We start from the raw sequence: 21305 nt of genomic DNA, 5'->3' as shown, positions 1-21305 counted from the left end.
GGTGCATTTTCAGTACGTTACACCATGTTCTCTTCTAACAGTGTGAGTCACCCGTACCCGCTTAAGGAGGTTCATTGCTTGTAAATAAGCCACAATCAGCGTAGTTTCCAACTGATTCACTACAACTCATTCCTCCCCCACAGTGCAGAAAGTAACTTTGAAAAGGACAGAATCACTATTCTTCCCCCAACATGTCATCAGCACAGAACTGCAGGTTAAGCTAGTGGTCAGTTCCGCAGCTTTGTGTTAGCAATCAGACTCACTTGGTGATTCAGGGGATTTGTTTTAAAAATCACCAGGACACTTAGAGATAAGATTGTACAAGCAAACAAAAAGAGAGGATGCCTTCTGGCAACCTATAAATGTGTCTAATTCTGCAATGAAGACAATTGAAAAGAATATCTCTCAAATAATCTCTAAAGGCTCTCTGATCAAAAACTACCTTGTAAATTGTTAAGAATGTGCAATCCAAATGACCAAAGCTGGAGTCCACATTTTAGTTCGGCTGAATGTCTGAGACACTTCTATTAGGGCCATCAGGATTTCACTGTGAGAAGAAATCAGAAGGCCAGAAATTTACTATTTCAGGCCCCTCAGACCTTCTCTGACATATTTTAAAAGGCCTGGTTGCAGGTAGATTTAGTTTTACAATTATTTGCAAAATTTACCACACAGAGACAAGCTGTAGTCTTCTTAAATGGAGAAAAGAGAGAGGAGTAAAGAAAACAATTGCCTCTTAACCAGAGTAAAAAATTTGCATGGACATAAAAGCTTTCTAAACAAAAAGCTTTCAAATTGTTTATCCCTTCCTCCTAAAAGGTAGCATTACCTCTATTTGAAAGATACATGGACAGGAAGACTGCATGACTTCATGTTGGCTTGTGAGCAACAGCAACAGGACTGGTGCTGATGGCTTCTGATTCACAGAAAGTAAGCATTCCACTCCATCATGGCTCTCTAAAATCAAATTGGAAGAAAGTGAATGGTTTTAATCTGGCCAGCATCCAGTGCTTCTCCAACAGGGAAACAGGACCCCAGAATTCCTATGGAAAATAATCCGATTTCACCATTGTGCTGGAAGTCCAGATGGGACTTATTCAACTAGGAATTCCACAGTCAGCCCTTAATGGCTGTGTGTATTAAGGTGTCCCTCCCAATAGTCACATCAGCAGTGCAGAGGGATGTTCCAGAGGGAAACGCACAACTTTTTCTTAACTAGAAACAAGAAAGCTGTAGGAACAATAAATATCTATCTCAAAACCACAAAGAGAAAGCATACAAAAAATGGAAAGAGAGGACTTAGAGTTGAGGAAAGGTACACATTCTCAGTGTTGTTGGTGTTCAATTTGTATTGGCTATGTTTGTGTTATTTTTTGCAGGACTATCTTTACACTTGCTCCCATTCATTCTTTTCAATTTGAGTCTTTTTAAAAATACAATTTGCAAGTCTCTCGCAGTTTACTTTCTTTGTTTTCCATTTTGTGATGAGAACCATCCGGTACCGGAATGTGAAAATCTTAAAGAATCATAGAAAACAGTCTTGTTAATAGAACATAAAAATATAGGTTTCATACTAGACCTATTTTGTAGAGAAAGAAGGCAAGAGAGAGGCAAACTCATTGACAATTCAAGTTTACCTTGCCATTTTGCACAATCTCCATTTTAAAGTCTTTCTCCATATTACCATTTATTCCTCTAAAAAAGATTTTTTCCTGGTTGATGCCAATTTCAATGACCTCTGGGTCAAGCAGCCCCTTTTACCTACCGTGTGACCAAATATAGGACAAGCTGACTTAAGGTCAAGCTCATGATGCTTCAATTGGACACAGGAGGTTGCTGCTGTTCTCTTAAATAACTGAATATATAGCCGAGACTGCCACATATTTCTGCCTAGTTGCAATAAAATGAAAGTTTATTTGACTGGTTAAATGCTAGAGCCACAGACAAAAATTAGGACAATATTTAAAGCAGAGTAGGATGGTATACATATGAACAAATCAAATGTGCTTCTAAATTTTAAGTGATCATATCATTCTCTGCTACCTTCAATGCTGGCATTTAATACATGTTCTCTTGAAGTATTAATTGATCAAGAATTTTAACTTATAAGTGTCCTTCACAGTGCCTAGTACCAAGGGAAAGAAATCATTGATCATGGTGGTTACATATACAGATATAAATTGTATTCTGTTACTTATGTGTTTTTCCTCTATTAGAATGGGAATAACAATGACCATTCCTCATACCACACTGTCTAATAGCATGTCATAAAATAATACATGTAAGCATGTACATTAGTGCCTAAAACTACCTACTGCCAAAAACACAACCTCTTCTGCTGATAACTCTACCCATTATTTTTATCTCCTTTATGCCTCTTTTTAAATTGTAGACAACTAATAAATTGGAAAACCTTCTCTTCCAATAGAGTTTTCATTGACTTCCTTCCAACTGTAGAAAATTTTTACATCCATTTGTGACTGAATATAAATTTGTGGGTTTTTTTTGGGGGGGTTGGGGTGGGGGATAAGCATCTACATTGTTTTCATTTCATATGTGAAGTATCAGATATTTTTTCATGTTCATTTTTATATCAGTGTAATAATAATTTTAATAAAAATTGTCTTTCAAAAGTTTTTAAAATCTGCCAATATTCTTATCAGCTTCTCTTACCAGAATCAGATAACATCCACCAGAGGAGGGAGGGCATCTTGAAGGCAGTTTAAACCCAAGCACATTTTAGCTCCCAAAGATGACTTCCAAGAGGACATAATATTTTCATGACTCTCTATTATTCTAATGTTAATATCACTCTAATACTAATTTTCTCTTTTACATTTGTTCTTGGTTCAGTATTGGTCAATGAGTTTTTCCTCATTGTTTTCATCAATGGAATAGAATTTGCCTTTATAGACTGATTATTTTATGATCTCTGTATAAGAATTAATTATACAAAGAGATCTATCTATTTTTAATTGTATGAAAGTCTATGGACACTCTTAAGTATTAATATTTTGCTTCATAGTTGGGTTTCTTGGTTTGACTATTTGGTGGTTTCTAGTTTCTACCAGATGATAGGGAACCAAGTTGTAGGTCTTTCCTCTTTGACTGTTTTTAGCTCCAAGCAGCTAAGAAAATTTCCACTGGGAAGAAGATCATTTTTTGATAGACCAGTAAGACTTTGTGGTTCTTTATTTACTCTTGACTCTAGACTTTAGTTAGAATTGAAATTCTCAGATTTTATTGGCATATTCATGTGTCTATAAATCAGAGAAACTAACACTTCAAATTGTGTAACTGTATAATATTTTCAAAATTCCAGATGAGCTGGGTGTGGTGCCGCATACCTGTAATTCCAACACCTTTGGATGTTGAGACATCAGGACTGCAAATTCCAGAACAGCCTCAGCAACTTAACAAGGTCTTATGCAACTTAGCAAGACCCAATCTCAAAATAAAAAGTGAAAAATAGGTGGAAAGGTTCAATCCCTGCTGCCAAAAGCAACAACTAAAAAAAAAAAAAAAACCTCCAGATGACATCAGTAAATTAGAGAATGATATTTCCTGAAGGATGTTGTTTTGGTTGATTTTGAGAAATAAACAATTAACTAAATACTTCTAAGTTAGGAAATTTAACTTTAATACTTAAAATGTGCAGAACAAATGTACTTTTTACATAAACCAGCTTAAACATACTTTAAGATTTCAAAGAAACATTATACAGATAAGTCTTTGGCAAACAAAACTAGTTTAATAGTTTAATATTTTTCATTTAATTCAGATAATTATGTGTTCTGATTTAACAGTTTTACATTTAAGCTTATGTTTTTTGTGTATGTTTTCCCTAAACATATAAAAATATTAATCAAACAAATGAATATTACTTCTGTATAATATCTACAATAATATTAAAAATATCTGTGGTTAAAATTGCTATTCTGAATAACTTTATACTTTGTACTATGTCAGCTTGAATATAACTTGTAATATAACTTTAGGTAATTTAAATTCTAGATGATCTTAAATTGAATTAGAAAATGTTCATTGGATATTACATTATTCCTAAGTGAGAGAGAATTGAAATGTTGATTACTAAGCAAAATTTGAAGTTTATGTGCCTTTGCTTTCTATTTTTTTTAAACTACATAAAGGTTACATCTTTGGGTATTTCAAGGAACATGTCCCTTTTGCTACTTTGAGAAGTCACTCTATTAAGTTATGTATGTAGCTACAAAAAGCTAGGATGTATGTGTGTATGATCTCTGAAAGTCTGCTGCAAATAGCTGTCCATGGGCAGATATTTTGCAATAATGTACCTTCTATTTTTCCCTGTGAAAAACAAGTTACTATGGTTAAAAGTTACAGTTGCTTAAGTGAATGAGAGTGTACTTGGAGTGATAGTGGCAGTAAAGCATAATTTTGTACATGCAGTGCTGAGATGCGTTTTTGTATAGTAAGGGAAAAAGAGAACAATATTGTTCTAAAATAAAGTAACTAGTTGTTCCAGAATAAAATAGATTGTGGAAAAGGACAAAACCTGAATGAATATAGAAAGTTATAGAACATTCATGGAAAGGTAATTTTATTTGCTTTGAAATATAATGTGTGGATTTTGAAAAAGCTATGAAATATGTTAAAATCTGAGCAAAGTTTGCTCAATTGTGATGGGCTTGCATTCTCAATTATTGTTTATTGCTTTGACCTATACAGTATGTAATTCTGTGTAATCTACAAAGATTTCCCATTTTACTAGAATAATTTTCTGTGCTTTGTTTACTTTACTATATTCTCTATATATTTATTTATCCTTCATTTTATCTTTGAATAATTAAGAAAATAAAAGCTTATCACTAATGAAAGAACTAGGGTTCTTTACAATCCCTTTACATTGTAAGTTTATTTTCCAATGTTAGCATTACTTTCAAATAAGACAAGTACTATTTTTTTTTTACAAGGGAAAGTCTCTTGGCCACTGTGTATGAGCCCTCATGTGTTTTGCCTTCTTATATTTAAATCCTACATTTAAAATCAAAACAAAAATAAAATAAAATCTCATTGCTTTTTTAACACAAAAGATATTTGAGATTTCCCAGAACATCCTCCCTACCAAATAAAAAAAGATTTGCTTTTCTATAAAAAAGAGGTTCCAGAAATAATTAGATTTACCCTGTATATTAATTTAATTAGTTTTATGGGAAAAGTTGTAAAATCTGAAGAGACACTCTTCTCTTCCATAACTATACTATTATTAATGTAGAGAAAGTGTATGTTCCATGAAACATTTCTGGTGATACATCATCACTGTTGCACATACAGATAGGGTCTTCATTTTTTTTGAGTTCTGGTCTGGCTTTGCCTTATATTAGTCAACAATGTATCTTATTATTTTTCTTCCTGCCTGAGTCTTGTGTACTTTGAAATCTCTTAATATGTATTATTATTTTCAAGGCAATATATTTGTACATGTTAAACACAAATTTGCCATCCTTTTCCAAGGCATAATTGAAAATGTTAGTTACATGGCCAGTTTCATATCTAATGTCATTTTTTGAAAGGGGTGATCATTTATTCATGTATGGCTATTTTTGAATGACTGACTTTGACTTTATGGGACCAATGTTTACAAAGCTCTCTTTGGAAAACTGGTCTTGTTCCTAGCTTTTAGAGTTCTCAGCCTTAAAAGTGATTAAGAAATTTCATTTTAGGCATTCCCAGAAAACTCAGAAGACTTTGGAGACCATTAAAAATGAGAAGAAATTCATCCCATTTGTAGGCACTATAAATGAAATCTGGTGGACAATTTGTTGGCTTGGTTTCCTAGGATAAAATGACTGAAAAATCCCATCTGAAATTCCTCACCCAATTTTCTCAGCAAAATAAACATAAAAGGGCCTATGTGATAAATTAGCAATCTCGCTATATGTATCTATGTTAATAATCAGTCTGTAACTATTGAAGTAAGCCCTACTTTGTGGTTAAAAAAAAAAATGAGATTTTTTTAAAATCAAAAGTGAAAAGAAATTAGAAAAAAAATTACATTTGTGAAAAGTTGCATTATCTGTAGCACACCTTCTCCAAACTGTCTAGGCTCTATGACTATTCACTACATTCAATTATTTGGCACCCCTTTATTGATTGTAGGAAACTGATACACAAAACATCTTTTTCAAAGAGATATATCATTGACTTCTTTCCAAGCCCCCACTTTGTGTCTAAACCCATTTTGTCCTCATTTGCAATTCAATTTTGCTTTTTCACATAACTCTGTTTTGTTTTACTTTTCCTTTGAGAAGCTTATAACATCTTTCCAGTTTTCTTACATGAGAATGTAAAAGCTTTAATGTGTTTACTTTGACATCTGTATGAAAGTCTTGATTTTATCCTTTTCTGAATATGGTTTTCATGGTGCTAGACAAATACTGGATGCTACTCTTCATTATTTCTGGATCTGCCCTTTGTTATTTCTTAAGGACTTTTTACAACAAACAATACTGGTAGTAATGAAAAGAAACTGAGTGTAAGAAGACTTTATCGTTATGATTATTTAATGAAGTGTGGAAAATCTTTTACTTCTGATACGTGATTAGAAAACATTAACTTTGTTAGTTGGAGACTTGATTTGCTAAGAATAAACATGGCACTGTTTGGGGGCAGCTGTATTCACTGCTTTCTCTCCATCAGAAAGAACTGAGTGTCCTGTTGGCCTTATTAAAAGGCCAATCTATTCCTTAAATAGGCTCTACCTATCCTGCCTGAATTTTCAAAAAATATTACTAGCAGTATTGATAATTCTTCTGATGTTTTTGAACCCTGTGATGATTTTAATTGGTCCTTGTTTATTTAAGTTTATCACATTATCCTGTTATCTTATATCCTCTCTTCTTCTTCATGGTAACCCTTGATTGTTTACCTTTGGCAACCAACATGTCTCCCCTTCAGAATATCACCATATTTTTGTAACAACGTTTTAGCTATTGGTGGCAATTTAGTATGATACTTGAAAAAATAAACACTCCTCAAATATGGGGATTGATACTAATATTATTTCAAAAACTATATATATTTGTAATTGTTTAATATCTGTTACATTTTGTAAACCAGATGAAATGCAGATGCAGATCATCAATCTGTCTTGCAACCCCACATGAAGGACACATGTAGATCATTTGCAGTCTTGATGAAGCAATGGATTATAATACTCAAAGAGAACAACAAATAATCCCAGATAGTTAAACAAATATTGATGATAAAGACAGAAATATAGATACAAATATAGAAATGGGGATATCTTTCTCTAGATACAGAGAACATTAGATAAATAGGTATGTAGGTAGGTAGGAAGAGAGATAAATGGATAGATACAGGCAGAGAGACAAAGAGGAACATACATGCAGATTAACAGAGAAAGAGAGCAAAAGAGCTAGTGTTACTATCTTTAGGTTTCTAATAAAAAATCTGTGGGGTTGGATGATGGGGTAGTCTGTGATAGCTTATTGTCCCTGAGGTATTTGAGTGTTTGTTAGAATAATAGGCTCATTGACTGAAGTTAGCCACTTATTTTTCAAACTGCCTTGTGGGTGGATCTGTAAATCACAGACAATCAAAGCAAAAGGATGACTAAGTGTGAAGGTACAGATGTCTGCTGTGGAGCTAGTTGCCTGAGTGGCATGAGGCACACAGTGATCCAGAATCAGGGCCTGAGCTCTCTATCACGCTCATAGGACAAAGACAACGTCAGATTCCTAGAAGATTGTTTTAACAATTAGAGCTAAAGCACAAAAGTGTCTTATACCTAATTAGAACTCTGAATAAATCTTTAGCATTTTTGGAAATGAATGCCCCCCCCACCCAGCTTTAGTCATATTTGGAGGCCTGTGACTGGGTCCATGTAGACACAAGGTTTTATTTTACAGATTATTTCTGTAAAATAAAGCATTTCATTTTGTTACTTGTGCAGTTGCTTCATTTTCTTTATCTTTGCTTTTCAGTATTTGGCCATCATGAGTCCTCTCTGGTCACATTGACAGGAGTCAATTCCATTGGACCTTCATGGACATTTCATTTAGGTTGTGTGCTTCCAGAAAAGTACTCTTATATGTTGTTTGTCTTTCCCAGGAGAAAACATATTTTAAGAGGCAAATTACAACAACAACAACAACAAAATTGACACATTGTAATATTTCTGTGGCAAAGACAAGAAAAAACAGTGTGCATTTACTAGAAGAAGACTATGTAGAAATTAGTGTGAGTTTTAGCTTATACATTTGTGGAAAGGGCCAGATTTAAGCAGTTTTGACTTCTGTCCCAAAGGGGAGGACAACTAGAATGCTCTGAAGACCACTGCCTTCTCAGATGCCCAGAATATAACTGCCAATGGGAATTCAGTAGAAGTGTACTCAGCCCTAGCCTGATGTCATCTCCATATCTTGAACTCATTTTATCTCTGAGCTACAATTCTAAAATATGAATATATTTTAATTTTTGTTCATTTGTAATTTGCCTTTGACTTAAGGAAACCAGACATCACTGTTGAATATTGATTGATGTATACTTACTTAGTACTAATCTGTCTTTACACAGTATTCTACTGCATGCTAGGAGGGAAACCTAATAGGATATTGTTATGGTTTGCATGTGAGGTACCTTCCAAGAGCTTACATGTGAGACAATGCAAGAAGGCTCAGAGGAGAAATGATTGGGTTGTGAGAGTCTTAAGCCAATGAGTGAATTAACCCCCTGATGGGAACTAATTGAGATGTAACTGACTTGGTAGGGTGTGGCTGGAGGAGGTGGGAATTAGGGTGTGGCTTTGGTGTAAATAGTTGTATCCAGAGAGCTGAATCTCTCTCTGCTTATTGATTACAAGGATGTGAGCAGCTTCCCTTTGCCACACACTCCACCCTAACATTCAGCCCCACCTCAAGCCCTGAGGAATGGAGCCTGCCTTCTCTGGTCTAAGACCACTGAAACAAGGAGCCCTCAGATAAACTCTTCTTCCTCTGAAATTGTGCTGGCCAAATCCTTTAATCACAGCAGCACAAGAACTGATCAAAACACATATGCTAACTGATTTCAAGACTTTACAGTCACACTATGCAAAAGGATACAAAACTTGAAATGTTATTAGTTGTCAAATAATGATAGCTAATACTACTGTATATATAATGCTTACTATGTGCTAAATTCTATTTTATGAGAGTTTTGTCTCATAAAAAAATAGTATTATTTTCCAGACTCAGTTGGACATGATTGTAATACCAATAGTTGACTTGGAAGTCTGAATCAGAAGGAATTCAAGTTCAAGACCATTGTCTGCCACAGTCAGAGCCTCTCTCAAAATAGAAAATTTAAAAAATGGGGCTGTGCATGTAACTTAGTAATAAATCTCCCTGGGTTCAATCCCTGGAACAAATAAATAAATAAGCAAACAAACAAATAAATAAAATAAAATAAAACATTATCACACTTAATTCTCACTGCAATCTTATAAGGTAGGTAATATTATTCTCATTTTACCAAAAAGAAACGTATCAATACACAGTGTTAACAAAACACCCAAGGCCCACAGCTAGTGAATACACTAACTAGTATACAATATAAGAAAATTTGATTGAAGTGCATATGCCCTTAGCTAATTTCATACATGTGAGAGACAATGTCTGCTTTAAAAATCCAAAATATGAGGTTTCAGTAAACCAGGTCTTCCATGAATGGTTTTTCACAAAGAAGAATTTACACTGGACTTTTAAGGATACGTAACTTAAGTTGTGTTTTGAAAAGCACAATAGGAATGGGACAACTGGAGGGATACAATTTTTCAGCAAACCTGATTTCATCATTTTGAAATCTGACTATCTATCCTCCTTTGTCCTCTTTCCCTGCCTCTAGGACTGAGTCTAAGTCCAGTCACAGCAACAAAAGGAAGGTTTGACTCATGTGGATGATGTAAGCTGCTTTAAAGTGGGAAATTAGGATGAGTAAGAGAACATGTGTCCAACCTCCTTATCCTGAAGGAAGGAACTGACTCCTGAGAAATTGGAATACGAAAAGTGACAGGCTCCACCATGTTCACTTCTACTTTGTGCAATTCAATAATAAATGACTTATTCAGAACTTCTAATTGCAGAGGTTCCAAATACAAAATGAGGAAAAGTCCTCAAAATGCTGATTATGTACCGTGTTATATATCCAAGTGGGGAAAGAAGGAATAGCTCTTTTTATTTAGAATGAGGTTTCCATATTAAAAGACATTCTCACCCACTTTAACCTTATTATTGAGATTGTGGTCATGTTGCCAAGTAAGCATGATAGAGTCTGCCCCATGCTCATAATAATAAATGCAACCACAAATGTTTAAGCCAGGAGAATAATACAATGTAATGGTATTTATTATATTAATGAGGAAAAAGATATTCCCTTGTTCTAGCTGTGGTGGGTAGAAATGGAATGACTGGAACACTTTTCTCTAAAAGTATAACTCTTAATATACAGAGAGCTCATGTGACATCTAACCATGCATCCCTTGTATAATGACCCTGATGAAGTTTAAACTGGTTTTGTAATTGATCCAGAGATATTTCAGCTATCTTGTAAAGTCCCAGAAAGACTCTGCCTTTCTGTATTCATACCTTGCATCATCTAGCTGACTCTGAATCCCAGTACCTCTTAGAACTGATTGATGGTGCCAGGGTTTGCAAGGTGTGCCCAAATTACTTGCTCTTGAAGAAAATGTGAGAATCAGCAGATTCTTAATCTTGAGGTCTTCAATGGCTACTTTGAACCTGGAGAGTTGTATATGGAGGAGAGTGGACATGAAAATTTATTTGACATCAAAATTAAATCTGTGGCATGAAGATTCCTATTAAATGAGAAGTCAAGATAAAAATAAATAATAAATAAAAGTTGGCATGCACAGCCTTGCTAATAGAAGCTGCTGAATCTCCCATAACTCTTACTGAGATTAATCCCTTCCTACAGGCCAAAACCTAATTATAAACCATTCTAATTTGTCATGAAGTCGGACGGCTGTTGCTTTCTGAGGAACAAATCTAGGAAGAGATGTTTTTGCTGCAAGAGAACTTCAGGATGACACAGAAAGAATTGAGGTGTTAACGCAAATCAGTGGTCTGATACCATAAAGCTTATTTGCTTGTCTCAGTTGACTACTGTCTATATACTTTTATGGGGTTTCTTCAGTTTACTTTGCTACTTCAAGTTTGCTATAGTTCCAGCTTCATTGTAGCAAGGCTTTAAACCTAAAGTAAGCATTATGTAAAATATTATTTTGACTTTACATTAAATGGATCTTCAAAACTTGCAAGTGCTCTAGGGCAAAAAGAAGAAAATCTTCTAGGGAAAAGCCTTAATATTCCAGATATAATGAGTTTGTTTTACATTAACTTGCTTATTTTTTTTTTCCTCCAGACTATTTTCACTTGGGTTCCTTTCATATCCCAGTTAGCAAAGGAATTGACCAGAACTAAGAGCAGCCCTAGAGCAATAGCTAAAATTCCGCTGTGCTTGTCAGATACTGTCTGACCACTGATTACTGCCTGAGGGGAGTTTGTTTTCTTTATAAACTTTTTGGTGGGCTCCCAGCACTAGGGAAATAGCTTTTCTTTTTTCTCTTATGAAAAACTTGAGGATTGTGTTGTAGAAAACACGGACTTTTTGATTTTTTAAATAATATTTCATATCTCAGATGTGTGTGCTATTGTTAAAGGGTGAGATTAAAAAAATAAGACATAATATTAAAATGAGGATATGATAACAATGGATGATACAAATGTGATCACCCTGAGAATTTGCCTCAGGCAAAGGTCTTCTTGAATCATGATCTATAGGTACAACAGCAATCTGCCCTTTCTTTCATGTTTCTTCTATGTAAAATATGGAATTTCTATACACTGGGGAACATTTGGGATTAAATTGCTTGCATCTGAGAGTCTCAAAAGTTAAACAAAATTCACCCCAGGTTAAAAGAAACTAATGAAGGGAGTTTTTATAGAGGTGCCAGCAGGTTTATGAAACAAAGAGAAGACAGCAAGGTGATCAGTGGAGGAAACTCTTTCCTGTTCTTGAGGCCAAAGGATTTTGACAAAGGCATAGTGCTAGCGGGGTCCATTGGGAATGAAAAATGTTAGAGAAGAGCATAACAGGGACAGTTAAGTCAAGAAGCATGGTGCCTGGGATGAGAGTGGGCATTGAGGCCTAAGGGACAGCAATTTGTTCTCAAGAAATAGATCTATGGAATAGTAGGATTCTAGATAGATTTCTATGGTCTATATGAAAAAGAAACTCAAGTAATAAATTTCTTATGTTTTTCTTTTTCTTTTTAATCTACACACTGACTTTGATATTTCACTTCTAAGGAGACATTCTGTGGTTTGAACCATTGCAAGGGCAGCATCAGAGAGTGAGTATGTCTTTCAACATGGTGTGCTAGGTGTCGTGCCTGGTTCACCCTTGTTGCTGACCTTTGGCATGAGCAGCAGTCAAGCTGCAATGGATCTGGGAGAGAAATTCTCAGTGAAAACTGCAGGAGCACAGTCACATCAGGCTTCCATAAGGTAACACACCCATAAATGCAAATGTAGAGATACCAGAAGAATAGAGTGTGTTTTTTGAACTCTCCTAGAACCTTATAATCTACTCACATGGGATTTCCCATTTCCCTCTCTCCTGGAAATTCCTCAGACATTTCTGGCCCTTCCGTGGCTCTAGATTGAGATCTCCACATTGTCTCTTTATCATACCTAGAACATTCTCCATCTCAAAGCCATTCTGAGCCTATTGCTTCTGTTTTGGAGCCTCAACTCAAACTCTGTGTTCATATCTATGTAAGTCCTCCCTCAAGAAGAACTGGTCTTTACCTTGGTGGGAATATTAATTCCTATTAGACTAAGTAGGACAAAACCGAGTATCTTTTATAAAGCTGTATGTGAAATAAATAACAAACATTCAGAATTGTTTCTGGGAATACTGGTAATCATTTATTCTAGAGACATGGTAGGATTGCATGGAAAACTTATTGCTCTGACCAATGAAATGTAATGGTAATTTTCCATGTCATGCTGAATGAGAAGTGTTTAAGGACTAGTGCACCATTTCCTCCAGTATTCCTTTCAAGCTTCCAAGATGTCCTAGATGTTGAATTGCCATTGATCTGCCTTCTAAAATGAGTAGGATGTAGACCAGAGCCCCCAATGAACCAGATTATACATGTTGGATGAGGGAGGGAGAAATTTTTATTTTAAATCATATTAATTTTGAGTTGTTTATAATTGTAATCTACTCAATTATGACCAACATATAAATTTTACTATGTTTGATTATCTATCCTGATGGAGTCTTAAGTCAAATAATACCACCTAAATAGTAAAGAGTAAAACTCAGAGGGCATACACTAGAGGCATCCTTTAAAAGAAATTAGTAAAAACAAATAAATTAGTATGAACAGAGATATAGCTTGTTTTAGTGTGTATGTATAGAAAGAGGAGGTAGCAGTCATAAAGAACTTTATTGGCCTTCAGTAGAATTTTTAGTTCTAGATACAAACACATACAAACACATAAGTAAAGCTGGCCCAGATTATCAAGTGAGCAGAGTTCATGAAATCCCAATATCAAAGGATTCAGAAAGATCTTCAGAGGTCAGTTAGTTCACTCACCTCCTTTCAAGTAGGATCACACCAAAACCATCCCAGAAAAATGAGAAACAGTTCTATTTTTAAAGCTATCTATAGAAGGAGGTTTTACTTGATCAGAAGTGTTCTTCAGCTAGTATTAAAATCTCTCTTCTGAATGATACTCCTAACTTGCGTCCAGAACACACACTGAAACACTACTTCCATATGAGATTCATTGGGCCACTATAACCAATCACCACACACTGTCTGTATATTTTCTCACAGTTCTGGAAGCTAGAAATCTGAAATCAACACGTCAGCAGGACCACGCTTCTTCTGAAGGACCTAGAGAAGTATTGTTCCTTACCTCTTCCTGGTTTCTGGGGGCTCCTTGCCATCCTGGGTCTCCCTAGCTTGTGTCAATTTCAATCCAATCTCTGTCTCTTGGGGCTAGGGTTGTAGCTCAGTGGTAGATTGCTTGTCTATCATGTACTGGGTTCGATTCTCAGCATCACATAAGAAAAATAAATAAAATAAAGACAGTGTGTCCATCTATAGCTAAGAAATATTAACAAAAAAAACCTCTGTCAGCCCATGACTTTCTTCCCTTTGTATATCTCTATGTGTCCTCTTTTTATTTGAACATCAATCATTGAACTTACAGTTAATCTAATCCATTGTGACCTCCTCCCAACCTAACTAATTACAGCTACAAAGAGACTATTTCCAAATATCACATTCTTATTTTTATGGTAGACAAACATGTTTGGAGGGTACTTTCCTGAAGTTGGAAGCATAAATAATTTAAAAACAGCAACAACAACAAAACTGCACCCTACCCTATTCTTTCTTGAAGTCAGTATAGAAACTTACAGTGCAACTAATTGGGATAATATTCATTTAAGTATTTTTCTTGATGGTTTAAATTAATGCAAAATCATTTTAAAATTTCTTCATGAATGTGACCATTGCACTGATTGTTTGTAGGAGGAGAGAAATCAGCCTAAGATCCACCATTGCACTTTGGAAGTAATAATTTAGTTACTGTCATTGATTAAATGAATGAGATGAATTTACGTGATGCACACATGTCAAAATATATTATGACTCAGGGCACAGTCTGGGATTCTCTTAGCAATAAATATTGCAAATGATATGAAGATAGACAATGTAAGTATATTCTAAGCAACCAGGAAGATTTTAGGAAGGAGAAGACAGACATAGAAAATGGACAGAATTTTAGGAAAGAATATTCGATGTATCAAATTGTGTCAACTACATGATAAAGGAGTAGAATTCAGAAACAAATCACAGTTAGTAGAATCAACTGACCACAGAGGTCTATTGTTAGAACAGCATTTATGAAGAGAATAGGTAGGTTTGGATTTATAATGGTGAGCCAGAATCTGTATAGGGAAGACTTTAAAATGTCAAATTAATTTCAAGCATCATCATAAATGTACTGGATAGGCTCTAAAAGTATTTGAGCCCCAGAGTGACATCATATATAAAATAATCTGGTGAAAGTGATCTTGGTGGCAAAGGTTATGTTTCATGGATGGGAATTTCAAGATTGTTTCAATGATCTAGACAAGTTTTGAGCATCTGTTTCACAGCAATAATGAGAGTTAATGACATACTACTGTCACATGGAAGTAACTGGCTTACTACAAGAGATAGATGAAACACCAGCAGGTATTTCACATGGCTTTTGTGTTGCTTTTCTAGCTTGGACTACGGGAAGGACACACTTTCCTTTCCCATGCTTCCTTTCATTCCTCTGAAAGGTGGAAGCAGCACCGTTATCCCAAAGTGTGAAATCTGCTGCTTTGGCTGCTTTCCACTTAACCTGAGTTTCATTTAAAAGAATAAAGAAAAGTACTTTCTCAGCCTTCACTTTTGGGAAAAATCTCATTATTCAGCAAAAGATAATGTAAGGATGCCCTGTTAACTCAGCGTTGCAGAAAACATTCCTGTCAGTTGGCATGAGCTTTGTTCCTTTCACCTCAGGCAGGTGGTAAAGGCATTTTGCAAAGAAGGATTCCAAATTAGGTTAAGCACCAAAAGAGGGAAATGGCCTGGCTCACCTGGTGGGGAGAGATTGGACTGTTGAAGTATATCCAAGATCACCTCTTTAAAGCCATGTTTCAGAGCAGTGCTTATGAGAATAAAAACAGGCAGAATGTTTGACTATGATGCCCTTCCAAATTTATTTTCCTGGAGTTTACTCTAACTTTCTAGGGGATGAGTACTCCAGTGAATGATTATCTTACTTACTGGCCTTATTCCAACTAGCCATTATTTTATTTAAGCTGTCTTAATGTCACTTCCAGCTAAGGTCTTGGATTCTCTTCATTCACATAAACAAGGCCTGTTGGAGACTGAAACTTTTCTAAGGTACACAGAGTTGATACCAGATCTTAAACAGATAATAAGAGTTGTATGGGGAAGAACGGTCGTATTACCAAACTTTACACTGGCTAATTATGTGGACTCCTACCCAAACTCTTCTTAATGCAAGGAAGCTTTGCCCACAGATTCACAGACGAATCCTCTAGTAAATGACTGCCAATCTCAGAAGAGCACACCATTTTTCTTATGGATCTACTCCGGCTGATGTGTACTCCCAGGACTTGAGGCTCATGTGATAACATTGTATCCAGGGAAAATTCATAGGGATGCTGTGTCTTCCTTTGATTAAAAAGTCTTTCCTTTTTTTTCAATTATTGCTTTTTATTTATATATGACAGCTGAATGCATTACAATTCTTATTACACATATAGAGCACAATTTTTCATATCTCTGGTTGTATACAAAGCATATTCACACCAATTCGTCTCTTCATACATGTGCTTAGATAATAATGTCCATCACATTCCACCATCATCTAACCCATGCCTCCCCACTTTCCTTCCCATAAAAAGTCTTTCTTGTTTCCCATATCTGCACAGACTCTGTTGACCCACTGTGATATTCTGTCCCTTGGATTGTTCCTTCTTCTCTTAAGATTTCCCCTGGCCATCCCAGATTTTCTCTAACCTTACTTACCTATAAAGTTCTACAGTCCCATTTACCCACTAACTATATATCTGTCTGTTAAGGTGGTCTTTGTGATATATTTAATGTTTCCTAAATTAGTCAAAGGGCATCAATGAAGATGAGTAATTCGTAGGTTCAGCTATTTGACAAAGAAGAATCTCTAGATGAAGGTAGGAAGATTGAGTTTCTCTACTGGTTTACAAGGTTGAAAGCATCAAAAATATTGCCCCCATGTTTTCGATCTTCTTGTAGATGATGGCACCACCTTTATCTAGACATCTAAAAAGAATGCACAGCTCGGGGGAGAAGGGTATCTACTTCACAAGGATTGAAATAATTAATGAAAAGTCTGTGCTACTCTTATTTCTGCATGTGCACGTTCAGTGACACCTACCCTTGGGGAATATAGAAGCTTTTTATTTTCTACTGGGATCAAGAAAAATATTTCTTCTTCTCTTTCATATTAGATCAAATGAAGGTACAAAGTATTCTGTGAAAGAGAACGCCATTCCTTGATAAGTCAAAGAATTAAAAATATTAAAAGGAAAGTGTCCCACCTATATATTTGGTACCCTTATGACATGACTAGCCAAAGTTAAGAGAGCTGGAATCCCATCTATTAGAATCTCAAAAGTCTCCTTATTCAGCAAAAGATAATGGAGATCATATTTCACTTTGCACTTGTACTATTGTATTTGTTGCCTAATAGTGTATAAGAGTGAGTGTTTTTTTTTTTCACTAAGGATCATGTTATCATCAGAATATTAAATCCTTCCTATTTGAAAACTTCTTGGAAACATTGACACGTGGCCTAAAGTAGTGGAAATAGACTGGACTCAAGTTCACTAAAATTTTAATAAGGTCATCTTCTAGGACTACCCCTTTCACTTTGATTCAATAATGGGCAATACAGAGTGAATCTCAAGTTTCCTCAACTGTATCATGGATGTTGAACACTGGATAAGTTTTAAGGCTGAAAGGGCACATGTATAAAAATTCTAAGAAAAATATAAGGCAAGGGTTATCAACTCCATTCATTTTAGTGGTATTATAATTTATATATATAGAAATTGTATATATATTAAAATTGTATATATAATACATATGTGCCTCTGATGAATTGAGCTATTGAAATGCAGTAATTTAGCTACTTATTTAAAAAGTAGAGGTGTTCTTTTGAAAATATAATGAATATCTACGAATCCCTCAGCCAAATTGGCAACTAGATCATTGAAAATAACTTTAGCTGGGCACAGTGGTGGAAGCCTGTAATTCCACTGGCTCAGGAGGCTGAGGCAGGAGGATCATGAGTTCAAAGTCAACCTCAGCAAAAGTGGGGCACTAAGCTACTCAGTGAGACCCTGTCTCTAAATTAAATACAAAGTAGTCCTGGGGAATGTGGCTCAGTGGTTGAGTGCCCCTGAGTTCAATCGCCAATACCCCCCCTAAAAAATAATGTTCATCTTTCAGGGTGCTTTTCTGGCCATCCACCTGCTACCACAACAGAAAGAAACTAGGATCTAGGAATTCATCTTTACTTGTGTATGTGTGTGTGTGTGTATGTGTGTGTGTGTAGTATTTATGTGTATGAGAGAATACATATACATAAGCACAAGACCAGATACGACTATACATCCCTTAACAATGTGAAGTTCGGTGTTAATTATTTTCTTTCTTTCTATTTTTAAAATATTTTTTAGTTGTAGATGGACTCAATACCTTTATTTTATTTACTTAATTTTATATGGTGCTATGGATTGAACCCAGTGCCTCACATATGCTCAGCGAGTGCTTTTTATTATTGAGTCATAACCTCATCCATTAACTATTTTCTAGACTTAATACATAAGTTTCAGGGACTTGTCTTATTTATTAATCTTATGTAGACACATCCAAATTGTTGCAGATGACTAGCTTATTTTCACAAATGTATGCTAGTCCATGGTGTTAAAGTTTTCCAAACTAAGGAACTATTCTCTTTTTGATGAATATTTTTTGTTATTATCGTTGCTGTTTTTCTCTTATGGATTTCTGCTATTATAAATGATATGCTATGAATTCTGTTTTATAACTTCTGCACATGTACAAGTATTTTCTTCAGTGTGTGTGTGTGTGTGTGTGTGTGTGTGTGTGTGTATTCAGGAACCAAACTATTACAGTTACAGGTTATACAAATATTCATACCAAACTACTTCCCAGTGTGATTATGCCAGAATATACACACACTAACTGTTAAAAATTGCCTATTGGTATTTCAACAGCTGATATTAAAGACTTGTTAAATTTTACCAAGTTACATATATCCTTACTTTGGATATATTCACATGACCCTCATAACTAAAGTGTTTGGGAAATTCTTCGTATATTTAATGACCATATGTCCTTCCTCATACGCATTTATTTTTAATGGGTGTGCCAGATTGTTTTCAGGCCTACTGCGGGGGCACAAAAAACTTTTGTTTGTTTGTTTGGATTCTCCCAAATAGTATCCATAGACATCTTTTCCCAGCAGCAGTTTCCTCCATAGGATAAATAGTTTCTCAATTTTCCTATGTCTCCTCAACGGGAAAGCCTACAGGAAGATTTAAAGTTTATGTGGTGCTTTCTTGGACACAAAACAATGATAAATACACTTTATTAATTCCTTCTCTTTAGGAACTTGAAGTTGTTAACATATCATCACATTGAATTAAGCCCTTGCTATTTTTCTTATCACTTCTAATTACTTTTGACCTCTTGCTCTTGTTCGCTTCTGGCCAAAGAAGAGGCATGCTGCCATTTATATGTGTAACTCTGAAAAAGTGAAAACAATATCAACAAAAAACATTAAACTTAATAAGAATTTTTTACATGTTCAATAACAAAGATAATGTGGAAAATACTCAATTGACATAAGAAAAGTGGTCATATCAAGAAGCAAGTTGTTCCCTTTCCTGTTTGACATTGTGCTTTTGAGATGCAGCCTCTCTGACTCTTTCACATCACAGTTCCTAAAGATGTATTCCACATTCCCAGGATTCTTGAATTGCACTCCAATTTGAGGCTTTACAAAATCTCACTTCAAAGCCATTCAGAAGAGCTTTGTGGGTTACCCAACATCAAAGTGTACTTGAGATTACTTAACATCATTAAACCCAGCAATCTAAGAGACAAAAGACACAGGCTAAAGTCAAAGCAATTTGAAAGACATCATCCATCATTGTCTTTGCTGTTACATTTCCACCCAACTTACTAAAGGCTATCACCCTTCACCCATTAAAACACATATACAAGGAGCATGCACTAGATGTACAGGGGTGTATGTGCATGTGATGCTCCTGCTCCTTACTGGGGAAAGAGAAGCTTTGGCTTCATCATCTCCTGAGAGTTCCTTGCTTTACCTTAAATCTTCTTTGATATATCTACCTTCAGTATATTGACTGAGATATGAATTCCTCTTTAAACAAATACTTTAGCATATTTCCAAAAGCCATACTATGAGGCACAGTTGTCACAGCATCTGACAAATGTCCATAGCCAAGGATATGACCTAGCAAGTCTGAATGCACTCCCTCATTTTTGTCATATTTTAACGTTTATCTCTTCTTCATTCAATAGCATTTGTCATCTTGCCTCTATCCGCGGCAACCCTTCCTATTTTAATGTTCTTACTGTTATCCACAAACTAAATTTACATTTCTTGCTGTTATAAATTTTATTATTTGTTGAGAAACATTACTTCAAGAAGACTGAAGCCCCCAAAACTCCCAAAGACAAGACTTTCGGAAGAAAAAAAAAATCACTCTTTTCCTTTATAGACTAGTAAAGAAGAGAACAAATAAAAATAAAAATAAATGACATAAGGTTGTACATCAGTCTAGGAAGTTATGGTGTTTATTCTCATCTCTCTATCAAAGAGCACCAGGAGAAGATTGGGGATATCAATGAAGTCTTTGAATTCAGTCTGACTCTGCAAATGTGTTTGTGATATGATAAATGTATTGTGGATAAAGTATAATATAAAAACATAGGTACAATATGATGCTCAAATATATGCATACTTACTATGTCTCATTTCATATGTTTTTTTTCAATTAGTTATGATTGCAGAAATATACATCAGCAGAAGATCTTAAAGATCTACAATCCTTGCTTGATTATAAGGTGGCAATAAAATTGATGGTCCAAACTTTGATAAATTTTGAGAATGAAAAGGGATGTTATTTATAAAATTGACAGGGATAACCAGCATATGGTAGGCAAAGAGAGAAAAATAGTCACCCTAGTGTCAAGGAAAAGAGTAGTTAAAGTGGCTTGGTCACATGTCTGGTAAGTGCTACATAAGAGGAGAAACCAGTGTCTCATTAAGAATGCACTGTAAAGATGAGTTAGCAGATAAAGGTCTTTCATGATGAAATATGCATTGATCATTTTGCCCAAGGTCTGACAATGAGTCACATCAAACAGCTGACCTAAGATAAATGGAATTAATGTTGCAACTGCATTCTCCTAACTCTCACTGGACTTGAGATGGTAAAGGATTCTGACAGCATGACTTCCCCTCAGGCAAACAAAACCAGGCTGACATGATCCTCTCTGATTTGGGCAACTTGTCAATGAAAGGTGCAATGTGTCCTTCTGCACATATGTACTCCTTTCA

The sequence above is a fragment of the Marmota flaviventris genome, chromosome 16, assembly GCF_047511675.1.
Source record: "Marmota flaviventris isolate mMarFla1 chromosome 16, mMarFla1.hap1, whole genome shotgun sequence".
NCBI lineage: Eukaryota > Metazoa > Chordata > Mammalia > Rodentia > Sciuridae > Marmota > Marmota flaviventris.
Note: the sequence above shows the minus strand (reverse complement) of the source record.